General features: G+C 44.4%; 1 protein-coding gene across 3 annotated transcripts in view; it reads left to right on the plus strand.

Moving 5' to 3' along the window:
• The window catches only part of CDK18 (cyclin dependent kinase 18), a 149,439-nt gene that overhangs the window by 22,123 nt on the left and 100,686 nt on the right, over window positions 1-26,630 (plus strand). The gene's annotated exons all lie outside the window — the stretch shown is intronic.

The raw sequence follows: 26,630 nt of genomic DNA on the forward strand, positions 1-26,630 counted from the left end.
TCTCCTGTTCATTCAGTATAAACTTGGAAGAACATTTGGAAGAACAAATATTTGCTGATCACCTGCTCTGGGTAAGGCCCCATGCTGTGGCCTAGACAAAGACAACTAAGACAAAGGCCCCTTCCCTTAGCGGCAGAGGAGTAAGCCCTGGCAGAATGGGAGGTGGCTCCAATTCAGTTTGCCTCTGGTTGGGCAGGGTCCTCAGCACAACAAGCTGGGGACTTCATGTGCGCATCTCAGGGCCAGTGATGGATGAGATCAGCCTGCTCACTTTGGGCATGTCACTTTCTCCCAGATCTAATAATTGGCTCTGTGAGCCAACTTAACAGGACTTTTCCCTTGGCCATTTTGGGATTCCACCAGTGTGGTTTTCCATCCCTCCTCTATCTGAGCCCTGACAGGGAAGAACAGAACTATGTTCCAGTCAGGTTTTATCTACAATGGTCTGCCAGGCCTGGGCTGCCAGGAGGGAGGTGCTGTGCATGGGTAGATGGAAGAGGGAATCATGGAGAATTTTCCTGAGGTGTCTAGCTTATACATCTTCAGAAGGAATGAGAGAAATAGTATTGGACATTTATGCAGCAACTTAAAGTTAGCAAAGCACTCTAGAAAATAATAACTAACATTTATAATAGCACTTTAAGGTTAGCAAAGAACTTTGCACAAACTTCTCAATAACCCCATGAGGGAGGTGCTATTATTATCCCCATTTCACAGATGAGGAAACTGAGGCTCAGAGAGTTTAAGTAACTGGCAAGTAACACAATCTAGTAAGTTTCTAAAGGGTGGAGTTTGAACTCAGGCCTTCCTGACTGCAGTTCTAATACTTTCTCCATTCATAGAACATTGTCTTCTGAGATTTATCTATTGTGATATAGGGGAAGAGGTCCAGCTGTGGAGTCAAAGGATCTTCCACAATTCTGGACCTGCCATTTGCTATCCATATGACCTTAGATGAGTCACTTAATCTTGTTTGAAAGCTGCTCTAGATGCTCTCCATCTTTTGGCTCCAAGCTCTTTCTCTGGCTGTCCCTCATTCCTGGAACACCTTCTTCAGCCTCCACTCCAACCACTGACCCTCCCGACTTCCTTTAAATCCCAACTAAAACCCTACCTTCTACAGAAAACTTTCCCCAAGCCCTTTTAATTCCAGTGCCTTCCCTTGGTTAATTATTTCCTATATATCCTGTATACAACTTATCTGATATATTGTTGTTTGCTTCCTCCATGGAATTGTAAGCTCCTTGATTGAGTGCAGGGACAATCTTTTGCCTCCTTTTGTATTCCTAGCATTTAACACAGCTCCTGGTACATAGTAGGTGCTTAATAAATGTTTATTGTTTGACCCATTGGACAATCTCTAAGGTTCCTTCCAGAGCTAAAGCTCTGATTTCATTTGATTCTCACAACTTCCCTGTGAGGTAGAATTTGTAGGTATTGTTGCATTTTATAGAAGAGGAAACAGGTTCAGGGAGATTGAGTGAGAGAACTAGCCTTGGAGGTAAGATACAAAACCCAGAATTTTTTTACTCCAGTTTCAACACTGCCTACTATGCCATTCTACCTCTCCAGAAAGCTATAATTAACCATGCTCAGTCCCACTTCCTTATTTTGTAACATAGGCTGAAGCCAGTCCCTCCAAGTACCACCCCTCAAAGCCCCACTGAGTCTACTGGATGTCAGCATCTGGAAGCTGGTTCAAACTGGATTAGATACAGAGGTGGTCCCAAAGGCTGAGCTGATGTCGGAGCCCTCTTTAAGTCCAGGTTTACCCTTGTCTGTTTTAATTTTGGGGGGAAAACCCTCATGCTTCTTTAGGCAGAGGAACAGAGGGTTAGGCAGGAACTTGACCAATCAAAAGTCACCGCAATGGGGCCCATAGTGTCTATGGGATTCTTCCCCTCCCACCCTCTTCCACTTAATTTGCTGAAGGGAAGACAGTCACCAGGGTCCTCCTTATAAAAATTTCACCAGCTGTAGTTAATGGTTGTAATTAATAGATACAATAAATTTCCAATGGCTGGCTGGGATGGGCAGGTGATTGAGTCTTAGTGAGTCCAGTCAGGGAAGCCAGTTACTTAATAACCCATTTTCTAGTGCTGTTCATACACCCACTTGCCTGGAGTAAATATAGATACCAGAGAGCAATCTCCAGGATATATATATATAGAGAGAGTGTGGAGACAAAACTACTATATTTCTAGATGTACCTACTGTAGCTATCTAAGGAGCTTTCCCTTGACAAACCTAGAGAGAGAGAGAGAGAAACAGACAGACAGACACTGATTTAGACACACCCATATACTAGGAGTCAGGAGACCTGGGTAACTATTCCTAGCTCCGATGCTGAGTCATTTTGGTATTGTCAGAGAACTTCTCTGGGCTTTGGTTTCTTTAGCTTAGAAATGCCAGGGAACTGACTATTCAGGACTTAACACTGATCATTTTTAGGACTGGATCTCCAACTGGGATGGGAATGGGGATGGGTAAAGGGATTTGACTATATGCCCTTAAGGATTTTGGATTAGGGGTTAGTTACAGGGACCCATTGTAATTCCCCATCTCTAACAACCAAGTACTATTAGATTTGTAAGGGCAAAAATACAGGTAGAAATTGAAATGGGTAACAAAAGGAAAACCAGGAGCAGAAATACGCAATTATTCCCCACGGAGGTAGTGTTGATAATAATTGCCTTCCTGCCCTCCCAGGCCCTCCTTTGACACTTTTCTGCTTGGTTATATACCCGTCCCTCTCCTGTATCTTTTCCTCTGTCCCTTTTCTGCCAGTTCAGTTTCTCACTTAAAATATGACCTCTTTCTCCACCCTGCCCCCATTAACAACTGTGCCTTCCCTGGGGTCCTAGAATGAATGGGGCAAAATATGAAAGTCTTATCCTTTTAAGAATAACCCCACATGACTCAAGAAGGTTTAGAAAGGCAAATTGGAATAAGACAGTAGCAGTGAAAAGAAGGAATGAGCCAACAGCTTTGGCACTGAGCTGGAGATCCTGAAGTTTGGTCCAAAGCTCTCTGAAATGTCCTCTGCTGTAGGAATTTCAGCTCTGTTGGTCAAACAGGAAGGGGAGAATCTTGTTAGGTGACCCTTGTGATTGGGGAAAAAGAGCTTCTAATGAAAAAAAGATCTTATTATTTTGACCTGGTCTCTAGCCTAGGACTTTGTGTGAATGTGTGTTAAGGGAAAAACAGGAATCTATCCCCCATCTCCACCTATACCTCCCCTGAGCCTAGAATAGAGAAAGCTATTTTCTAACTCCATTCTCCACCCCCACTCCTTTTTCCTCTTATACTGCCTCTAGACATGTCCTTTCCCAATATATCAAAGGAGGCTGGAAATGAGAAACAAAACCTTGTTCACCAGATAGTACTCTAAGTGAGCCTCCTCCTAAATGTAACCCCTAGTAAGGCACAAAATCCATGCCAACTGTTTTGGCACAGACCACTGGACCATCTCTCCCTCAAGTCCCTGGTTGAGGGGAGAACCGAAAAGACCCAGTACCATTTTGTCCCTCCCAATGACCTTCATATACAGTGTCACATAATAGAACCCCTGAGGTTATAAAGGTACACAGCAGGGGAGTACACACACTTCGTTTCAAATATTACTTCAAACATTTACAAGTTTTGGGGCCCTTGGGTAAATTATTTAATCTCTCTGAGCCTCAGTTTCTTAATCTGTAAAATGGAGAACAAAAATAGCACCTGCCTCATAAAATTGAGGAGAATCAAATAAGATAATGTATATAAAGTCATCTGTAAACCTTGAAGTATTATATAAATGTAAGTTGAAGGCCTCTTTCCCAGTTTCCATTGGCAGACATCACTCTTAAGTCAAGAGAAATCCACCTTTTTGCTGGTTTTTTTCTTTTGTCACTTTATTCATGGACAAGTGGCAGGGGCAGGAGCTGAGCACTGGGCTCGAGCCTAGAGAAGTCTAGGCTCTTTTTAGAGGTTAACTCTTCTTGCTGAAAAGCACTCTAATTCTTGAGGAACTTGGGGGTTTCTTTCTGGTTCTACGTGAAGGATTCTCTCTCTCATTTTCAGTCATTTTTAAAAATCTGTACTTATACAGCAGGAAGTTTAAACATTTAAAATTGACAAATAATCAAAAAATCTTATTTCATCCAGTAATTTCCATCTACTCCTAACAACTAACGAACACATCTCTCCATATCACTAATCTTTTCGTATCACTAATGAACAAATAGCCCCAAAGCCCAGAGTAGGGCAGGTTAAGGGGGCACAATGGGTTGGGGTGGCAGGTACAGAAAAGGTATCTTGATAATCTACCCAATAGAGAATATGACCCTGGACAACAAAGAATAAACTCTTTCTGTGTTCAAAGCCTCAGCAGTGACTTGTGCCCAGCTTTACTTCTCTGGTTTTTCCTTTAAGGTTTTCACCAACTTTCAATGACATAAAAGTCTTGGGGGGGGTGTCTGTGTCTAAATTATTCTTCTGTCAAATATACTATTCAACAGTCCAGCCTAAGATATGGGATGGGAAGATGGAGAAAGCATCATCCCAACAGTAAAGAGAAATCACCACCTATTCTCTCCCTTCCTTTAGCCCCTTGCAATTCAAGTCAGTTTAATACAATCCAGCAAATATTAGATTGCTTGCTTTGTGCATTGCACTGGGCTGGGCTAGGTGCCCCGTTTCCCTTGCCCACCCCAACCACCTTTCCCTTCCAGGCCAGATATTGTCTCCATTCCTCCTCCTCCCTCTCCCTCCTTCTGTCTCTGGCATGAGTGGGGAGATGGTATACCACCCCCATTGTGCAGATGGGAAAACCTACAGAAAACAGGCTGAACAGGCTCCTGACCAAGCCAAAAAGAAAGCAGATCCTGACTCCCAGTCACTAAATTACAGGATCTCTCTGATATTAGATATGTCCCCTTTCAAAGCCTTGTGTGTGTCTGTGTCAGGGTGGGGGTGGGGATGTTTAGAAGCCAGTAATGGGACATGCATTGAATTAGCAGAGAAGTAAGAGAGATACTTCTTGATCAAGAGAGAAACCTAGTAGCTCCCTGTAAAGACATCACCCTCCCACCTCCTCAGGAGTCAAAGAGGAAAGAGACGCACCTAGAAGAAGAAGGGGAACCCTGTGGTCATGCACTCATGCACAGTGCTAACTCTAGCCCCCTCCCCAGCTCTAGAGAGGCAAACTCCCCAAGATCCCCCTCGGAACCGCACCTCGGTAATTAAAATATGAATTCACCTTCCCTCCCTGAGCCATTCATCACTGCGGCAGGGAAGCAGCTGCGGCTTAGGAGACCGGATTTGGGGGATTAGCCAGGCGGTGGAGCAGACACACCAGAAGAAAGAATTAAAAAGGAAGGGGGGAAAATTGGGTTTTGTCTTGCCACCTCCTCCCTCTCCCTTCATCTCCTGCTGCCACCGCTCCCCATACACCTCCCCCACCTTGTTCCCCCCAAGCTTATTCAGAATAGGTTTCTGGGAGCTGTAGTCTGCAAGGCGGTGTTGATAAACTGTTAGGCCAGGGGTGGGTGGCGGCACTGACTACAGATCCCAAGGCTGCTTCTCATAGTTGGCAGGGGCTGGGGCAGGAGCGGGGCACCAGGCTCTAGCCTAGGGAAGCTGGGGCTCTCTTCACAGGTTAACTCTTTCTCAGCCCAACTGAGACAGGGCCCCTGCTTCCTTCTCACTGAAAACACCCGAATTCCTCCTGGGCTTGAGGGTTTCTTTTTGGTCAGGAAAGACACCCGGACTCAGCTTAAGGGCAAGCTACTTCTTTCCCCCAGCATTTTGGGACCTTTTCCCCACCTACTCAGTCATGAAGAAATAAAAGGACGGTTCTTCCTAGTTTCTACTAGAGAGCAGTCAAACACTACCCCCTCCCCACCCCGTTGCCCTTACAACGTCCCTTCCACAGTATCTGCTATTTCGGTATTTTGTGGGGAGCATGGATACAACAGGGGTTCCAGTCTCTGGAAATTCTGCCCTTGTTTGCTGACATTCTGGGGTTTTTCCTTTCCTGTTCAGTGAAAGTCGCCACACCCTTCTGAGCTCTGATCATTGGTTCTCCTGTCAGCTTGATACAGAGCTGCAGCTAAGAATATAGAATGTGGAATTTTAAAACTTAAGAGATCATCTAACGCTTTTTTTTGGGGGGGGCAGTAAGTCTAGGAAAAGATGAGGCTGAAGATCTGGACTCTATCTCCACTAAAAGAGGGATCGAAAGGTACAGGAGGAATTCAGACCGGACCTTAGGCAACACTAATGGGCAGAGTTGCTAAACAGCGAGATCATACTACTAAAGAAGGTTATGGAATTGACTTCTTTGGGGATTTTAGCAAGAAAGGAGAGAGAGCAGAATCTGGAACGATTTAATGTTTAGCTTACCTAGTCAGGGCACGTTTTGTTTGTGAATCCTCAGAAGACAGAGGGTATTTATCCTCCCTCCCTAGGTTCTCCTGACCCTACTCTGTTGGAATAGGCCAAGAGTCAGGAATAAGGCAGTTAGAGCTGGCTTCATTCTCTCCAATTAAACTCTGGTCCAGGTCTAGAGAACTGAAGCCCCTAAGAACAGGTGTGATTTGGGGGGCTTTTGAGGCAGGTTACTTGTCAGGGCCCAGCTCTATGGCTGTTTCCCTAGCTCTCTTTTAATGCCATTCCCCGGACTCTCCCCCAAAGTCAAGACCAGGGGAATGAAAGGTAGGCAGCACTCAGGTTCCAGCTTCAGGTGGGACACAAGACACTTTTTAATGCTATGTAGAAATAGACTGTACACTTCTCAAGAGCAGTGAATGGCCCCTACCTATTTGTATCCCTAGCATTAAGCACAGTATAATGCATAGTAGGCTGTTAATAAATACTTGTTGACTAAATGCTATCATTTTTACAAATGTGCATAGATAAAAATTTTTATATATTCCCCTGATGGTACATACATCTTGTGTGTGTGTGTGTGATGTCAGATTAGATCTGTGAAGACTCAAAGTATCCAGTCCCATGTCAAAATAGGGATCAATTTTCTGGTGGGCAAGACATCATTTTCAAACTTTGTCTAAGTCACACAAATGCCTTTTTTCTAATTCTGATCTCTTGGCCATGATCCCCTTACCTTCAGCTCTGGATTCCTTCCTTCCTTAGAACTCTGAGGGACATTGCCTCTGAGCAGTCCTTGTCTTCTAGTAGGCTTACCAGCAAGCTCAGAAACAGGATTCCTGGGGTTGAGCCCATCTGGGAAGGTAAACCTTGATGATGAGTTGTGGGACAGGAGAAGAAAGCTAGAGTTCGTGGAAGGGAACAGACCATTCTCCAGGGATAGGCAGATAACCATATTAAGGAAGGCACAGATCTCTGAGAGTGGGGGAACTCAGAGCCTGGGAGAGTATTAGATACTATTCTTCTCTCTTTCACCATGCATCCTTTGGGACTCTAAATCAAAGAAAGGAGCTGAGTACCATCTGGGGTGCTGAGGCCCAGAAAAGCCTGGCTTTCTCCATTGTCTAATCTCAGTCAGTCTTGGATAGGACATCTCTCTAATTCCTTAACTTTTTTTATATCTAGTCCTAGAAAAGGGAAATAGATGGTAATGGAGGGATATGGAGTTGGTCCCTTATGTGACATTATGGGAATATGTCCTCCCTCAGATCTCCTGAGAAATATACCCCCTGCACATTCTCTCTGACAGTTGTTCATAGCATAGGGGATTGGGAATAAAGGCCAGGAGTGCTTCTGTAGCCACTCATCTTGGGTAACCTAGTTCCTTTCTGTCTGCTGGAGGCTTCCAGGTTGAGAGGAAAGATGCTCAGATCAAAGTAGGAAGGGGATTTACTAGAGGATGGTTAGATTGTTGAGATGCTAGGGCAAGGGATCAGGTTCCAATTACAAGCATAATAATAACTGATATTCATGTAGCACTCCACATACATTATCTCATTTGAGTCTCACAACAACCCAGCAGGGTAGGAGCTTTGGGTATAATAATCCCCATTTTGCATGTGAAGAAACTGAGATTCAGGGTTAAAGTGGCTTCCCCAAGGTCACAGAACTAGCAAGTGACAGAAGTGGGATATAAACATAGCTTTTCCTGACTGGAGTTCAGCTTTGAGTCTATCTGCTGCTCCACACTGCTATAAGATAAGTAATCACTTACAGAAAAAAGGTGGTGGTGGGAATGGAGAGTGAAAGAGGGATATTTTACTGCTACTGTTTACAACTATACAACTATACTGTTTACAACTTTTAATGCCAGGAAATTGTGCTTTCTATATCAAGTAGGTATTTATTTTGTGATAAGTTGAGCTGTGTTTAATAACAAAGGCTCTAAGCATACAGTAAAGAGTATATTTTCAGAGAGAGGGACAGAAATTTTCAAGCCTTGCCTAAGGCATAGAAACAATTTATGTCCTGGCTCTAGTGGGAGGGTCAAGGAAAGAAAACTCCCTGGATGGAGTGGCACCAGAATTCTCTAAGCAAGAGGTGAATGTGATGCCTTTCCAGAAGACCGTCAGTACAACCACTTCTCTAATTCCACTCTGGGTCTCTCCTTCCTTCAATGGATTCAACATCTTTATAATATCAAGTGCAGGGTAGATATTGCAGGAACTTAGAAGACTCTAGTCAGTGATCTCAGGAGAGGGGAAGTGGTAATGACCAATCAGCAAAAGCTGCTGTTCTCTTCCCCATTTTTATCTATAGATAGATCTATATAGGTGATATGCTTAACAAATTTTCAGATGACTTAAAATTGGAATGGATGGCTAATGCATGACAGAATGGAGCTCCAAACAAATTCTAACAGGCTAGAATGTTAAACTAAGGCTAAGGACATGAAATGTCACAGGGATAAATGTAAAAATTTGCACCTGGGTTAAAAAAAACAATTGTACTAGATAGATGGGACGTCACCAGTAACACGGCAGCTGAACATACAGTTTGTGTTTAAAAGATCTGGGGCGTCTTCATGTTCTATAAACTCAGGAGAAATTAACAAGTGTGACATTGCACCTGGAAGAACTAGTCTTGCCCTTGTTTAGTAGGCATATGCCGCCTTAATACCCTCTCCTCTCTGTGCCTGCCTCCTCTTCTGTGTTCCCTTAAGCCACATGGGCATCTCTTAAATACACTAAATAATTGTGTCTATTGCTCTCAGGTTTGGCTTTTCTGATTCTTCTTCAAAGCCCAACAACTCATTTCGCACTTCCGAGAAATCTTAGGCCCTTTCAAGGTTTAGTTCATTGACTGTCTATGGGAAATCTTTTCAAATCCATTTAGTTATTAACACTCTCCTTATCCTCAACTTATCATGTGTATATGTGTGTGTACAATATAACATAATGTAACATATCTGTTTACATGTTGTGTACCACCAGGAGAATATAAGTTCCTTGTGGGCATCATCTGTGTTTCCTTTGATTTTTTTTTGATGCCCAGTGCCTAGCACAATGCCCCACCCATATTAGGCATTTAATAAGGATTTAATGGATTGGCACACCCGGGGGGCCTCCACAGAAATAGAGTGCCTAGAAGGAGGACAGTGATAGCCCCACCATCTCTGTCCTAATCAGAATATATTTGGAACATCCAGTTCAATTTTGAATGCTGAAATTTAGGGGTGGGGGGAAACATTGACCAAGATGCTATATGAGGAAGAGTTAGAAAGGAAATGGAAAATATTATCAAATATGTCTCAACATCCCAGAATTCCAGTTTGAATAGAACTCAGTGACTGAATCCAACTCATGCTTGAAAAAATATATCTTCTTCAACATGTCCCTCAGATAGTCATTGAGCCCTTGTAGAATCCATTGGGGAAAGCTCATTACCTGCTGAGGAAACTCATTCCACCATCAGTCCATTCTACTCATTAGGGATTTTTTTTTTCTCTCCTAATATTGAGCCTAAATTCGCCTCTCTGCCACTTCTGCCCATTGATTCTGGTTATGCCCTCTAGGAATATCATTCTTCCCTTCCCCCTCAAGTCTTCTCTTCTCCAGGTTAAACTTCCTCAATTCCTCATGTGGCACAGTTTCTAGTCCTCTCATCACCTTAGTCTAGGGGTGGGGAACCTTCAGTCTTAAGATCACATGTGGGCTTCTAGGTCCTTGGGTGTGGTCCAAATAAATAAATTATAAATATATAATATAAATTTATATTTACACATTTTATAAAAGATAAAATTTGTTTACATAATTTATATTTATAATTTTATAATATACATGAAATATAAATAAAATAAAAATCCAAATTTGGATTTAATCAAAAGTCCTCACCCAAGGATCTAGAAGGTCACATGTGGCCTCAAGGCTGCAGGTTCCCCACCCCTGCCTTTGTCTCTCTAGCCTGGATACTTTCCAAATGATGCAGTGTTCTTTCTCTATCACATCTTCTTTCTTCTGGATATTATTCCTCTTATGTCATTTTACCAAGGGATCACATTTGTTTTATTTGGCCCTAGAAGGAAGAATTGGGACCAAATAGTTTGCAAGCACCAAGAGGCCAATTCGGGCTCTATATATGAGGATGAAGATGATGAGGATGGTAGTTCCATCACCAATACAGTCCTTCATCATTTGCAAAATGTTTTCCTAACCCTTAGAGCTATCCATATATGGGGTTGGCCACCTCAGCAGAAGATGATTTCCCAACATCTAAAGGTCGTTATTGAAAGGTTGGATATCAGCTTTGAGGGAATGTCATTGAGGAAATTCATGCTTTAGGGACAAGTTGGATCAGATGACCCTTGTAATTCCATGATCCTATAATTTATGACTTTGGAGGTTTAAAGTGCCAGTTGATTTCAAATTCACTTGGCTGCCTAAAAAAATAAATTACTCCTGTCTTAAGCTATGTGCCAGTATATACAACTTGAATCAGAAATCTCAGAATTTAGGTACTTTAAATACCCCACTTTACACTTGCCTTCTCCCAAAACTCATTGAAACACCACTAAATGTAAAGTTATAGGAATAAAAAGAAAAACCCAAACAGTGCTTGTACTCAAGGAGCTTATCTTCTATTTGGAGAAGAGGTATAGGGGAACAACCATCAGATCATAGATTTAGGATTGAAATCAACCTTAGAAGGCATCAAATCTAATTCCCCCTCTCCCTTCTTTAACACTTCAGGAAACTGAGGCTCACATCCAAGGTTATATAGATAGCAAGTGACAGAGTCAGAGATTTGAAGCTGGGCCTTTGAACTCCCAACACGGCATACACATTCCTCCTTGACCATAATCACAGAGGTAAAAAAGACTATAACACTCTAGTTCATACAGAGTCTGAATGCAGATTGAAGCATATTATTTTCACTTTTTTGTGGCTTTTCCCTTTTGTTCTGTTTCTTCTTTCACAACATGACTAATATGAAAATGTTTCCATGATTACACATGTATAACCTATATCAGATTGCCTGCCATTTTGGGGAGGGAGAAAAATTTGAAACACAAAATCTTATAAAAATGAACATTGAAAACTATCTTTACATGTAATTGGAAAAAATGAAATACTATTTACAAAAAAAGGCCTAATTCAACCTACCCATCTTATAGACAAGGAAATTGAGGTCTAGAGAGACTATAAGTGCCCAAGGTACACTCATCAAATTATTGACAGAGCCAGGACCAGAACTCATAGCTTCTGACTCCAGCATTCTTTATACTATTGCTATATAGATCATTCTTTGTCCCAGCCCCATCACCACCCCCAACTAGAAGCCTGAGGGTTCCAGTGCTCCTTTTTTCCCCAGTGAGGCTCAGAACTTGGGTTCCAAGGGGATACGCAGGAGCTGTCGGAAGAGGAGGCTCTCCCCTCCCTGTAGCCCATGGCTTTTAGCCCTACATGAGTTGGGAACAGTAATCACATAGGAATGAAAAGCCATAAGCCACAGCAGAGAGCTAAGGGAAGATCCGTCGGTGGGAAATCCAAAGGAAATGGGGAGCTGGGTATACCTGAGAAAATCTCCCTCCCCACCCGTCCTCTGCCTCCCAGAGCTGGCTTACCCTGGCTTCAGCCTAAGGCCCCCCAAGTGACATTCTTCACCTTTATCTCCCAACCCTCACCCCAGGAATACTAAAGCCAGTCTGGTAATGAGTCTTCAGTTCTCTGTCCCACAAAGGCCTCCACACAATGGTACTCATTCTAGGCTATTGGAGATGGTGGTGGTGGCTTCCTGGCCATAAAGGACACTTTCTAATTCCCTTAATTAGCTTCCAACCCCCTGCCTTGGAGACTTCAATGTTCCCCCCACCCCCTTCCCTCAGAACACGGAGATGGATTCTTTCAATGCTGGGCTGCCCTGTGCCCCAAATGTTACAGGTCCCTACACACATTAACCCTTTCTAGCCCATTGGTGGCAATAACTAGGATTGGGGAAAGGTACCCCTTAACCTTTTTGAGTCCTATGGATATGGACCAAGTCTCCCCAGGGCCCCCAAGCTTTGTGAGACCTAGCAGTGGTTGCATATACCAGAACTTCTTAACTTTTTTTCGTTTTCTGCCCTTTGGCAGACTGTAGTGAAATTTATAAATCCCTCCACAGAATAATGTTTTGAAGTAGGTGAAATAAAATTCAAAGGACTACAAAAGCAACCAATAATACTGAAATACAGTACTCACAGGGTGGAAGCAACAGGCAGAGCTAAGTCAGAACCCCCTACCTGGTTCCAGATCTGAGTACTGGGGAGACTCCTGTTCTTCACTCCAGTCCTTCTTTCTTATCCTGATGATGTTTTCTGTTAGCAACAGTATCTCAGAAATCACTGAGTAGAGGCTCCCCAGCTGATCCTCCTTATTTGGCTTCCAGGAATGTCCATGGGAGCCTGAGCTCCATGGCACAGCTCCTTACTTGCCCTAGTAATGGCTAATAAGACAAGGAAAGAGACAGCTGGACTTACACCCTTGACTTTGTATGTCCATTGGAGCCTAGACACTGCTATCAGCTGCCCACCAAATGGCTCCCACTACTTCCAGGGAAACATCTATCCTAGAAAGAGACTTTTTCCTGTCCCTAGGTTTACAATCAATGGGGAAGTTCTCTTTGCCAAACTCTGCTAGACTCTGGCAAGAGTAACTCCTCTCTAATGGGATTTAATGTTTTCTCCAGATTCTTTCTTAACATGAAGAGCTGACCTCAGGACCCTCCTTGCTCCTCATTCAAACCATCTGAGAGAAGGAGCCCAATCCTCAAGCTTCCCACTCCACTTCTTTCTTCTCCCTTCCTAACTGCTTCAGTAGTCACAAGCCTCAAGATTCACTCTAGGGCGGAGGGCAAGGGCTCTCCAGAAAACTTTAGCCAACCTTCCATCCCCTTTATCCTTCCCTTTCCTTCTCCTCTTCCCCAATGGAATGAAGAGAGATGGTCCCAAGGGTCGCCAGTTAGCTCACCTGGCTCCTGGCAACAAAAGCAACTCCCACGAGGTCCTCTTGCTTGCTGATCTTTCTTCTATTTCTCTTAAACCCGAACTACTTCCAGTCTATCTGGACCTGGGGTGAGTGGACCTTGACCAGTCGGTCCTGCTTTACCTCCCATACCTTTTCCCCTCCCTCCAAGCGCACATCCAATCTGAGCAGTGCCTAGATCAACTGGACTCATTTTTTAAAGACATCGACCCCTCCCACTCTTCTCCCTCTGGTCTCCTCCAGTGAACCGGGGGCCTGCACTTCCAGCAGCAGAGGGGCGGATTCCAGGGAGGAGCTCTGGTCAGGTATTCCTTGAACCCTGAGTCTAGGATACTTCAATAACAAAGGTTTCATTGAGCTGCCTTCTGTTTGGTCTGTGAAGCACGAACCTCTGTATCCACTGTCTTTTGATCTCATTCTCTCTGTGTCCTGTGTATTACTCACATCTCCCCGCTATGCCATTGGTATAGAGGGCCTTTTTTTTGTTCTTTTCCTCCTCCTTTTTTCCCTTCAGAACTACCTCCCCTCCCCTGATCCATGCTTTTTTTTTGTCATTGTTTTGTTTTGGGCAGAAGACCTAAGGCAGCTTCCTGGAGTCTCCAGACTCTTGATCTTCCCACTCTCCCCAAACACCATCTTCTGCTTCTACTCCTTCCCCGTCCCTAACCACTAGTCTTCCCTTCAGATAGATACATATTAGGCTAATCTCCTGCCCAGTTGAATAATCTCTCCTGATCATTCACCCAGCCCAAGGAATGATTGGATCAATGTTTCTCTCTGTTATTATATCCCTTTTTCTGAGCCCCAAACCCCCTGAGTGTCACACCCTCTCCTCCCCCTTCCTCCCACCTCTATCACTCCCTTCCCTTCCTCTCAGCGTGACTGAGCACCTTGAGAAATCCATTGCACTCTGGCGTTGAATCTTAGGACATTCTAAAGTTGGAAGATCAGACAAAATGTGAGGTTTTCCTCTCAGAGGGTGTATTAGGGCAGACAGAAATGGTACTCAGGCAAGAGTGAAGTCAAGGCCCTGACCCACTGGGTGCACCTTTGATGGGCAGCTGCATCTTTCAGAGGATGTTCTGAGACCTCGCTGGACCTAGGGAAAAGTGCTCTCTCTAGATCTGAGGACCCTGAATTCTGTTGGCAGGGGGAGGTTATTCAAGCCTAATCCCAATGGGAGAATGTCTTGTACTTCTTCCAAAAGCCATGGTTAAGCTGAAGATTCTCCAATTAAGATCAGGCTTCATCCCCACAAAGATCATTCAATAACTTATCTGCTTCATGATAGTGTTGCCTCAACTGCTTCTTGGTTTACAATGATTTTCTCTGACCCCATATCCTAAACCCAGTTAATCTCTAGGATCCTGGCCACAGTTGTTCTAGGAAATGGGAGACTGGAAGACAGTGAGCTGAAAAAATCTCACAGGCACCAATTATAGGAAAGTGGTCCCTGAACCACTCCAATCTGCCCTTCTCTCTTCCCCACTCCAGCAAGCCTTTGAATTTTCAAACTGCATGTTCACTGTTCAGACTTCCTGAACACATGCCCTCCACCCTCGAGGATCTTCTCACTTTCTATCTAGAGATGGAAGGAACCTTCCCTGAAATTCTAACAGATGCCCATGCTTTCTATCCTGGCTGACTACAGAGGACACTTTACGCTGGCTCCCCGCACCTCCTAGCTCTACCTTCCCTCCTCCTCCAATTTTTTCTCTCCCCTTCCAGTCCCTCAGGTGCTCCCATTCAGCCCAGACCCAGGGATTTAGGGAACTTCTCTTGCCTGACAGAGGCCCCATTCTTCCCTTCTCTAGCTCTTATTGTTCTTCATGACTACATATTCTCCGGCCTCTAATGAGATAGCTGACTGCCCTGCCCACTGGTCTAAGCTCAGTCCTGTTGCCTTTGGAAGGATAGGAAGGTGGGGGGTGGGGGAGAGGTGGATAGCTCAGAGGAACTGGATGGAGGGCAGCTGAGAAAGGAAAGAAAAGGAGGTAGGAAACAAAGGAAGGGAGGAGGGAGGGAATGAGAGAAGCAGGAAGGGAGGTGGAGAGAAAATGGAAAAAGAGGGGAAGGACAAAATAAACTAGACAGAAGAAGCTTGAGAAAGAGCAAACCTAGACAGGCAAGAGGAAAGAAGGAAGAATTAAGGGCGAAAAGGAACAAGAGGTAAGATTGCCAGAGGAAAACAGATATAGAAAAGGAAACAGGAAAAAAATTAAGAAGGGGAGATATGAGCTACAGAGATTGGGAAGGAGAAGGGAATCTGAAAAAGAAGAAAGCAGGAAGGGAGATGGAGAGAAGGGAGAGAGACAGAACAAGGGGGAGGGAAGGGGTTAGGATGACCCTAATCTCATACTGCTGCTATTTCTCCCCTGATGGCAAAGCAGAGACTGTAAGGACAACCGGTCTGATAATCCTCCACCCCCAACCCCACCTCCCTGGAATCACTACTGCTAAGAAAGATCACTACTCCATCTGTCCTTCCAAGGAGCAGTTAGTCCCTTACACCCTACGATCCAGCCTTAAAACTAAATCCTCTTTTGCAAGAAAACCCCAAGATCCCTTCTCTAAGAGTCTAAAAAGTGTTATTCCTCCAATTGCCCTTGGCAGGAGCTCTCTGGGGGCTCCTCCACCTCATCTTTGCCAGCCTGAGTGGGTGCCCTGCTCTTGTCTCCAGGACACAGTGATATACTGATTATTGCTGATGATGGCTCACATATAGTGTTATAAAGTTTGCAAAACACTTCCTCCCTCAGCCCACCCCACGCCTGACTCAAATGAAGCAGGGCTGGAGATGACTCCAGCCATCCAAATAGGAGAGTAACAAGAATGGGGAAGGAGTTCTGGGAGAGGGAATCTATCTCTGGAGGAGAGAAAAATGAGAAGTGTAATGAGCCTTAAATTCTTCCCAGACATGAAGCTCTCATGTCTCATAGGAGACATGTATAGGAAGACTGATTTTAACTCACTAAAAGGCAGGAAGTCTCTAACCATTAGAAATTACCAAAGCAACTCACATTTGTATGGCAGTTTAAGATTTTCAAAGGTAGCTAGTGCAAGTATTATCCCCATTTTATAGAGGAGCAAATTGATCCCCTGAGAGGAGTCCTTGGTAAATGTCTTTAGTAGGATTTTAATCTAGGCACCTAACTCTCAAATCCAATGCTTTATCCATAACAAGCAGGCTGTCTCAGGAGGTAGTGAAGTGTTCAAAGAAAGGCCTATGTTAGATATATCATAGATGGGATTCCTGAATGGAATAGGGATTGTATGAGATGCCCTCTAAAGTACCTTACGTACAACTCTAACTTTCTGTGATTCAAAATCTTAACTAGAACCTTCCCTCTATAATTCTCATGGAATGCACTAAACTTGGTAGCTCCCTGTACTTCAAGGACAAAGACTAAAAGCTGACCATCTCTTCTAGGGACATAGGGATGGGGACACATAAGGATAGATTGGGTAGCAGATTAACACTATTTAATCTGGCAACATGGGCCTTTATCCCAAGAATGTCAGGCTAGAGACAGTGTCTTACATAGTACTAAACATCTATTGAATGAATGAATGAAAAGATTTTTGTCTATATAGGTTCTTTACCTTTTTTAAAAAAAAATCTCTTTGGGATACAGACCTAAGAATCAGTGGAATGGGAAATGAAGAAACCAAGGGAAGGGTAGGGAGGGGATTTGGGTAGGGGGAAATAGTTTATTCTTTAAGGCCCAGAAGTATGCTGAAGTCTTTCTAACCCATCCCTGGGAATCCAGAGGTGTAAAAATCTCCTCCACAATTCCTGGAAGTCAATTGACTAGTTCAACTCCACAGAGTACTCTAAGGTGACCAAGTTAGTGCTGTCTTTCTGTCTCTATAGAGCTAGCTCTCAGGTTTGAGGTTTCATCTAAGTTGTATCCTAGAGTTCACTTCCTGTGAATTCCCAAGGATGAACTTGGCCCTCGATGGGCTTTATTATGCTTCAAGCTCTCAAGATAAGCCAAAGTACCTATGCCCAGGTTGGGTTAACATCCCCTGAGCAGGCAGGGCAAATATTTTTAGCCTACTAGTTTGAGTTTCCTAAGACTCTGACCTTACCTTAAGGAGAAAATAATTCAAAAGGGGCAGATTATTCAAAGAACCTAAGTACATGTCCCACTGCCCGCTATAGGAATAATTCCTCAACTTCCTTGTTGAATTAGGACCCATATTGGGGTTCTAGGAAGCTGGGAAGCATCAGACAAGGCTTTCTAGACAAATACCTCTTCCTCTTCTCCACACTGGTTCTGAGTTTTTCCAGGACAAAGGGGCAAATTACCAATCTGACTCCCCACAAAGATACCTGGCTTAATCTGACCCAGAAAGCTAACAGAGCAACTGAATTCTTTGGGAAAGGGAAGGCCAAGAGATTCCCCCAAGGGGGATAAGAACAGGCAAAGAGAGACTCAGAGAAAGAAAAAAATGGAAGGCAGAGACCAAGGGATTCTGTCCAGCCCAGACTACTCTAATCCTGCACTTGGTTTGTTATTTATCTCTTAACCTGTTTGTCTGGGATGGTGGTGGGAGTGATTCTGGCAGTAGTTTCCTGCCTCCCTCCATAATTCTTCCCAAGACAGTTCTGTTACCCAGAAGTTCCAAGCTATTGACTCCCCCCACACACATACACACAGAGTGGTCTTTGACTTTTGCATATCTTTATCATTCATTTGGGTAAAAGTAAAATAAATCCTCACAATTTCTGCTTTCCTCTCTGTACCCCACTCCTCAGATTCTTCCCCAACTTCTTTTCTTTTTCTCCTAATACCCCCACAATCAGACACATTAAGATGCCCCCCTCAAAAAAATTTTTAAAACCTGCCCCCCTTCAAAAAAAAAAACCAAAACAACAAATGGCTGGACTCTTGAATGGTTTTCATCTTCACTTGAATGCCTGGAAGTCTTCCCAGAGGAAAAGGGGGAGGTAAACAGGGGTAGGTTAAGGAGATAAAGGTGAATTTGGGGAAGCTGAACAGAGATCTCCTAAAGATCTTTTCTGTCTCTGATTTGTCATCATCATTTTCCCTCATCTGGAACTGATCACCTTTCCCCTGGGAGCATGATCTCTTCTTCCTTTCTGGGACTGCTGACCTGAGGACCTTCTCTGGAAAAAGGGGACCCAGAGTTGACTTCCCAGGAAACCTGAAGGTCTTAGCTCTAAGGAACAAGCTCTGGGTGGCTTTATGCTCCAGACCTGTAAGAGAATATGGCCTGATGGATAGAAGGCTAGCCTTGGAATAGGAAAACTTAGTTTCAAGAATTCAAGGCCAGCCTCAGGACCACATTCTAATTGTTTGACCCTGGGTAAGTCACTGAATGTCTCAATGGTCCCACACAGCTCTCTAATAGTATGATATATAGATGAACTGTATCTATGAGAGGCATTTCCATGCTGGGTGTTTCCCACACTAATGAAATCTCAGTTCTGGGTGGATTTATAGGAAGTTAGAACTGACCTAAGGACTATCCTAAGGAGACAGACTGACCCTATCCCCTATGATTGGGGATTTTGTCTTTCCTCCCGCTCCCCCAGGATGAGCTATAGGGATTGGGCTTTTACCCTTTAATGCCCTCTACACCTGCTTTTTATATGCATGACCCACAAGAGTGGGTCAGAGACAGAGCAGGAAGGATTCATTTTAGAAATAAGAAAGAACTCCCTGATGGGGGAGGGGAAGGACAAGGAGTAAGAAAATAAGAGTGGATGAACAAGGACTACGGATGCCTCTTCTCTGGAGAGTTATCATCTCTCCTACAAATCCAAGTTAGTCTTTCATGGGTGAGGAAGATGATGGTCACACCCTCAGAGAAACTGCAAAGAACAAAGCCTCTCCTTTTAGTTCCCAGCTTCTGAGGGGCCCAGAGCAAAGAAATCAATAACAAAACAGAAAACCAGGGCTAGGGGAAGTAGAATTTTCTCCCTCCTGTGCTCCAGAGCACCTCCTTCAGGTAATCTTGCTAAAGGCAAAGAGCTGATGACTGCCTAGTTCTTGCCTAGCAGTGGTCATCACTAGGTAATGAACTCTCATTCTCTGGAAGGCGGGTAGCCCAGTTTCATCTCTCATTTCCCTTCCTAAATCCCAAACTTCCACCCATCCAAGTACTCTTGCTTCTTTTTTCTTTGGGAAGTCCCCAAACTCCAGTCTCTAAGACCTTCCCTTAGGAATACTGAAATGGGGAGTACCCTGAAATGACAGGGATCTCATGAAGTATATGGGGGGTATATGGAGCTGGAAGAGAGGTCTGGGGTGCAAATAGCCAGTCTAAGACACACTGGGATAAAGCAAGAAGAGGAGCATTTGTGGCAGCCCCTTCCTCCCCTCCCCCCACGACACAGCTACCTGCTATGTAGCCCTAGTTAATTAATTTTGTAACTGGGAATGGTTATAAAATTGTTGTCCCCTCTCACTATCTCTGGAGACCACCTGATTGACTGTCTCTAGAGGACATCACTACTTTTTCCTTCCCTGACACAAGCATATATGCAAGTATCTCAAAAAGTCCTGCCCACACCCCCTATCACCACCCAACAGCAGCTCCACATACCTTGTCCAACACCAACACCAACACCACCCACCTCCCTAAGGGGCAAAGGTAGAAAACAGCTGAGCACCGGCGGCATCCTGAAACATGGCTTCTTGCCTCACCAGGGGAGATTCAGTTACCCCTCTCCCACACTGCCCTCAGAATCCCACTAGCTAAGAAATCTTAAAGGGGAACAAAGACAATGTGAAGGGAGCGGGGTTCCCAGCTCCCACTGGCAAACTGAAGAGAAATCCGGGCTAGCACTTGGGGAGTCTAATCAACAGAGTTAGAGCGTCTCATCCCCAATTCCCCCTTACCCTTCTCAAGACTCCCCCCCTTCCTCAGTCAAACCCCAACGGCAAAGAGTCATTTCCAGTCCCGTTCCCCCCCCTCCCCCCCCATCCCAGCTTGTAAGTCCCTGACTCTCAGCACTTTCTGTGTTTGTTTTCTCTCGGTACTCACAGTTTCTGATGCTAAGTCGTCTCTCCTCTCTCCTGCACTCACTCCCTTTGTCTCTTCTCTTCTCCTTTCTCTCTCTCTCTCTCTCTCTCTCTCTCTCTCCCCTTTCTCACCACCTTTATTTTTCCCTCCCTCTCTCTTCCCCCCCTCTCTACCCTCCCCCCCGCCTTGTCTGATTCTCTGCTGTAGCTTCCAGTCGAGAAAAATAATTATTCTTCTCAATGGGTTAGCACGGGGCACACACACACGCGCGCGCACACGCACACACAGCAGTGGTACCCAATCAATGCACAAATCTTTGGGGTCCCTTTAACCTCTGCGGATGACTCCGGGAGTTAATTATGAAACCTATTTCAGCGCAGACATAAATATGTATTAAGGTATGAAATGACAACCGATGGGCCGAACTTCAGGCAATTGGCATTTAGACAGATTCAGTCTCTCTCCCTCCCCCTTCCTTCTCGCTTCCCCCCACCCCTAACCACCCCAAGTCACCCTGCTGGTAAAAAGGACTCTACACCACATTCCCCTCCGATTTCCATCTCTGTATGTGATAACTACTGATGGAAACCCTACACAACCTCTCTAGTTTCACACTACACAGCAGCTTCCTGAGCCGGGGAGCAAGCTTCCTCCAGGTGTTTTCGATCCACACACCGCGCGCCCCCCCCCCCCCCCCCCCCCCACCCCCCCCCCCCCACACCGGCGACCACCGCGACCTACACTCTTTCCCTACCCTAACACGCTCGCCCGCCCCCACCAGTCCTCACAAATCTCCCCCAATCCAAGACCCACCCTGCACCTTCTCTCGGAGCCAACTCATAACCCGATCCTCTCAGGACCCAGATAACCGTGGGATTGCAACCCGCCGGCAATTCCGAAGTCCCAATCAATTAGAGAAAGAGCAAAAATCCAATTCAACTCGAATTCAGTCAAAACCACATCTCCTTATCATATACCACCTCCCTTCCTCATTACATACACCACCCCTCCCCTTCTGAGCTCACTCCACACATTTTTTTAAAGACTGGATTATAACAAAGGAAGAGGGGGAAAAAAAGCTGCCTTACTTTTCTTTATCTTCTTCTCTTTTTCATCCCTTTCCCCAGTGTATCACCTCTGCCACCCTGACCCTCCTCACCCCTTTCGAATCCCTCGTCCGTCTCCCCCTCCCGCCCTCCTTCCCTCCCTTCTCTGGCTCCCGGCGGCCGTGTTAATTTCGAGACTTCAGCCAAGCCGGCATTCCTAAGGAGAGCTTCTTCAAAGCAACTTAACACAGCCCCAGCCTCAACCCTGGGACCAACCCAGGCAGCAGACAAAAGCTGCGCGGCTGAGCGAGGTGTTGGCTAGGTGTGCTCCCTAATTGTCAGGAAATATGTGTGTGTGTGTGTGTGTGTGTGTGTGTTAGTACGCGCGCCTGCGAGGGAAGGGGCGGGGTATGGTGGGTGGGGGTGGGGAGCGGGAAAAGCGAAGGGTGGACGGCCCTCAGGGCTGGAGAGGGGTGGGGGGCGGGGCAGATAGCGGACGAAAAGCCTCCCTCCCACATCGACGGTGCTTCGGAGCCCGGAATCTGAATGCGGGATTAGAGAATAAATTATCTCCTCTCTCCTCATTGGGCTGTGGCCGAGGGAACCTTCGGCGGCGCCGGAGATGGGAAGCGCGAACCATCTACACACGCTGTTTGCATTCACTGCACAGCTCTGGGCTCTTGTCTTTTCCGTGGGACCCGCAGCCCTGGGCCTCTGCTTCAAACAGGAGACACAATCTGGCTTCTAAATGATCCTCTCCCCTAACCCAATGCACTGCCCCTCGACCTCCACACGCATTCTCTACTATTCTCGTCTGCTCCCATCTCGCCCACTTTCTGCTCAGCCAGGCCCCCTACCTCCCTCTTCCATTCTAACTGGTGTCCTTGGGATTAAGAGGGAAGGAAGGAGAGAGGTCTGGGGGCTCAGGATCTCATCTTCTCCGATTAAGAGGGAAGATCCAGTCACTCCGAACAGGGACTAGTCACTTTAAACAGACCCAAGTTAGCAAAGCCGAGGTATTAATAGGCATCACTAGAAATCAGTCACAATCCCCCCCGACACACACTTCCCATCACTCTTCACTGTCTGCCTCCACCCCTCAATATAGACAACAAAGCAAAGAGGTGTACAGCAAACAGATCCTCTCTCCAGGGCTCCAGCCCCATCTTCTCCAACCCTCTCATCTCCCGAGAAACCCACAGTGCCTCCAAACTAGGGGACAAACACTGACTCTGATCACTCCTGGCCTTGGCTTGGAAATGAACTGGTATTGACTGGAGATACACCTTCTCTTTCCCACTCCCTCCTCATTCAACTTAAGGCTCTTTGTTGAAGAATCACACCATTTTTTTCTTTCTCTTTCTTTTTCTTTTAAGGAGCCTAAACTGTTCCAAAGGGAAGAGTAGTCATTTCCATAGAGCTGGGTCTCTTCCAAGAAAACCTTTTGTACCTCTCTCTCTGTACCCCTAATTAGCTTTGGGCCACTATCAGGCTGAGGAAGAATGATTGTCCACTCTAGAGGAGGGGAAACCTTCTAATGAAGGAGATACACCTTCATGGACTGGGAAATCTCTGATCCTACCTTTTCCTTTCCTGTCTGCTAACCACAATGAGAAACCTCCTTACTCTGTTCTATGGTCCTAAGTACTCCAATATATCACCTTACCAACGTCTGTCCCATGTCATGTGCTTTTCAAATAACTTTCACAATGATTCTTGATTCTTCACGTTGGTGCAGAGCAGGTAGAATTGGGCTGAACTCAGGAGATGTCTGTTTGCTTCCCCTACCCACAGCCCCCTACACTGACTCCCAATTTGACTGCTAATCCAGTCTTCTTCGACTTTACTTCCCTCTATGCACTTTACAATTCCTCCACACTAGCCTCCTTGCTCTTTCTAGCATTTGACTCTCCATCTCCTGTCTGTGCCTTTGCACTGGCTGTCTCCTATGCCTAAAATTCTCTCTCTCCTCACCTTCATCTCTTAGTTTCCCTTCCTTTCTTCAAGACTATGTTCAAATCCCTCCTTCTTAAGGAGATCTTTCCTGGTCTTCAGCTGCTAGTTCCTTCTGTGGGAGATTACCTTTCATCCAGTTTGTTTATATCTTGCGAGTATCTAGTTGTTGACATGATGTGTACTGGAATGTTAGTTTCTTGAAGGCAGGAATTGTTTTGTTTTTTACCTTTCTTTGTATCTGTAGGACTTGGCATAGTGCCTGGGACTTAGCACTTTTTGTTGTTCAGTTGGTTATGTCATATTGGACCCTTTGTGACCCCATTTTGGGGTTTTCTTGGAAGACATACTGGAATAGTTTTCCATTTCCTTCTCCACCTCATTTTATAGATGAGGAGACTGAGACAAACAGGGTTAAGTGACTTGTCCGGGATCACTAGTGTCTGAGATCAGATTTGAACTCAGGAAGATGCCTTCCTGATTCCAAGCTAGTACTCTATTCAGTTCTCCACCTAGCTGTAAGTACTTAATAAATGCTCATTGACTAACTGGCTAAGATCTTGCCCACCAGAACCTCAATTTCCTCATGGGCCAAATGGGGTTAATAATATTTGCGATGTCTACCTGAGGGGATTATTGTTAGGGAAGCCTTTTGCAAATAGAAAAAGTATGTCAGTGTAGGAAATTCCTTTCCTCCAAATTGTGATTAGTGTATAAATCCTAGGGCATTGCCTGAGGCACAGAGAAGTTGAGTAACTTCTACAGAATAACAAAGCCAGAAACTGTCAGAGACAGGATTTGAACCCAAGTAGTTTTCATTCCAAGCCCAGAATTCTGTCCATTATGACAGGCAGCCTCTATACGTTGTAAGGTTTTAAGGCAACATAGATATGTGTATGCATATATGTGTATTTGTACGCATATCCATACATATATATGCACTCGGATGGTTCTGTGATTACCAAAGATGCAGATAGTCACTCACTTGTTCCTGGCCATCCTATTAGAATCTTATCCTTGTTCTCCAATCATTTCACCACAGGGGGACCCCAATTTGCTGGGGCCCTTCCTCCATTTATCTGGACCTTGTGAGGATACCAATGTAGCACAATGCATAGCACTCTCTTTTTTTGGTGGGGGAAGGGGCATGATTTTAGCCACTATGTGATCAGCCCATTATTTTGGTCACACATTTTTTTGATGTCTTCCTCAAACAACCAAACACCCATACTGGCTATGGGATTCTACTAAACTCACTTGATCCCCAGTGATCCATGGAGGCAACCCTCTAAAGGGACTTTAAGTGACTGAGAAGGTGCTGCCCTGCATTGATTGAGGGAGTTTCCTATGCCAGTGAAATCACAGGTCCTATACTTGTCCCTATTTTGGAGGTGGCATTCTTTATTCTTTTTCTCCATCTTAATTCCTTGCCCATTCCTTGTTGCGGCCAGATCACACTCATTACATGTCTCTCTATTGTCTTTTGGGTGATTTTTTTGTTCCAGCCCTTCAAAGACCATAATTTTCCATGACCCATAGCTATACAATAACACTAGAGGAATATTGATATTTTTAAAGTGGGCCTTTGTTCTAGGAGAAACTTGAGGTCATTAAAGAAAAGTCATTCATTTCTCAAAGGCAGTTCAGATAGATATCTTTTCTCTTCCAGTTCAATTCTGGGTCCATTCATTGTCCATTTTCAGTATTTGTGTAAGGCATGTACACTGACCAAAGAGCTCTATAGCTTATCCCTACAAACTGCATGACATCTTCATCCACTTGATTTTTCCTGTGTGAATAGTTAAGCAAAACTTTTTCAAGTGATTATTGATTTTATTCAGGGGGCTCTGTAATGTTTAGGGACCTGATTCACTCAGAACAATGTCATCTGCAAACAGGAGCATTTGGAGTCCTGTATTATCTGGAACAAGAGTTTGTAATTCTCTGTGTGTGTGTGTGTGTTTGTGTAAACTGAGATACCCCTTCACAGAATAATGTTGATTGCCTACATTCATAGTTGACAGACATAATACATTTCAGTTAAAGATCAGTGACAATAAAGACATAATTTTTTCCCATCCAAGTTTATAAATTACTTCAAACTATCTGTGGACCTCAAAAACTTCAGGTTAAGAAGTCGAAATCTAGAAGGAATTTCTCTTTGGCTTGCATTGGACATCTGCCAGGACAGTGGCAAAACATGTTGTCAAGCACATCTTCCTGTTTTATGCATATCTATATAATATACCTACCTACACATATATACACACATGCATATTATGCACATATATATATATATTTCTATGCTATTAATAATTCTAAGGGACACAGTGGAAAGAGCACTGAGCCTGGAGTTAGTAAGACCTGAGTTCAAATCCTGCCTCAGACATTTACTTTTTGTTCGACCCTGGGCAAATCATTTAATCTCTTTCATTCTCAGTTTCCTAATCTGTAAAATAGAGATAATAATAGCACCTACCTCCCAGGATTGTGGTGAGGACACAATTAGAAAATATTTGTATTTTGCGAACTTTAAATAATAACTCTAGTTATTATTATTGTTATTACTATTATTATTATCATTATTATTGATTCTATAGGTTCACAGATAGATTTCAGGGGATTTATAAACTTGGATGGGAAAAAATTAATCTGTATAGTCATTGACTTTTTAAAAAAATAATCTGTATCTTTTTTTTTTTTGGAGAGGGGAAGGCAAGGCAATTGGGGTTAAGTGACTTGACCAAGTGACAGCTAGTAAGTGTGTCAACTGTCTGAGGCTGGATTTGAATTCAGGTCCTCCTGACTCCAGGGCCAGTGCTCTACTCACTGTACCACCTAGCCGCCCCTCTTGTCATTGATTTTTAACTGAAATTTATTGTGTCCTTCTTATAGAGCTATATGATTATCCTTCATTTAACATATGTGAAAACTGAGGGTTGGAGAAACTAAGTAACTAGCCCAAAGGACATAGATTTTACTCAATGGCAGAAACAGCTCCATAACTTTAGCCTCCCAACTCCTACTGAAGTTCCCTGACCTTGACAAGAAGCCTTTGGGTATTTCAGCTATGTTTTCTGACTCTTCTCATAGACTGTCACAGATCTCTGCACACAGTGAGGCATTCAGCAAACATTGCTTACTGCCATGAGCACTGTAGCAAAAAAAGAATGAGGTCAGAAATGAAAAAAAAATAAGAAAAAGGAAGGAAGGGCAGAAGGAAGAAAGGAAGAATGGAAGGAAG

Source organism: Petaurus breviceps, unplaced genomic scaffold, assembly GCF_028583685.1.
Source record: "Petaurus breviceps papuanus isolate PSGF00001 unplaced genomic scaffold, PetGlider_PUasm1.0 90895, whole genome shotgun sequence".
Classification (NCBI taxonomy): domain Eukaryota; kingdom Metazoa; phylum Chordata; class Mammalia; order Diprotodontia; family Petauridae; genus Petaurus; species Petaurus breviceps.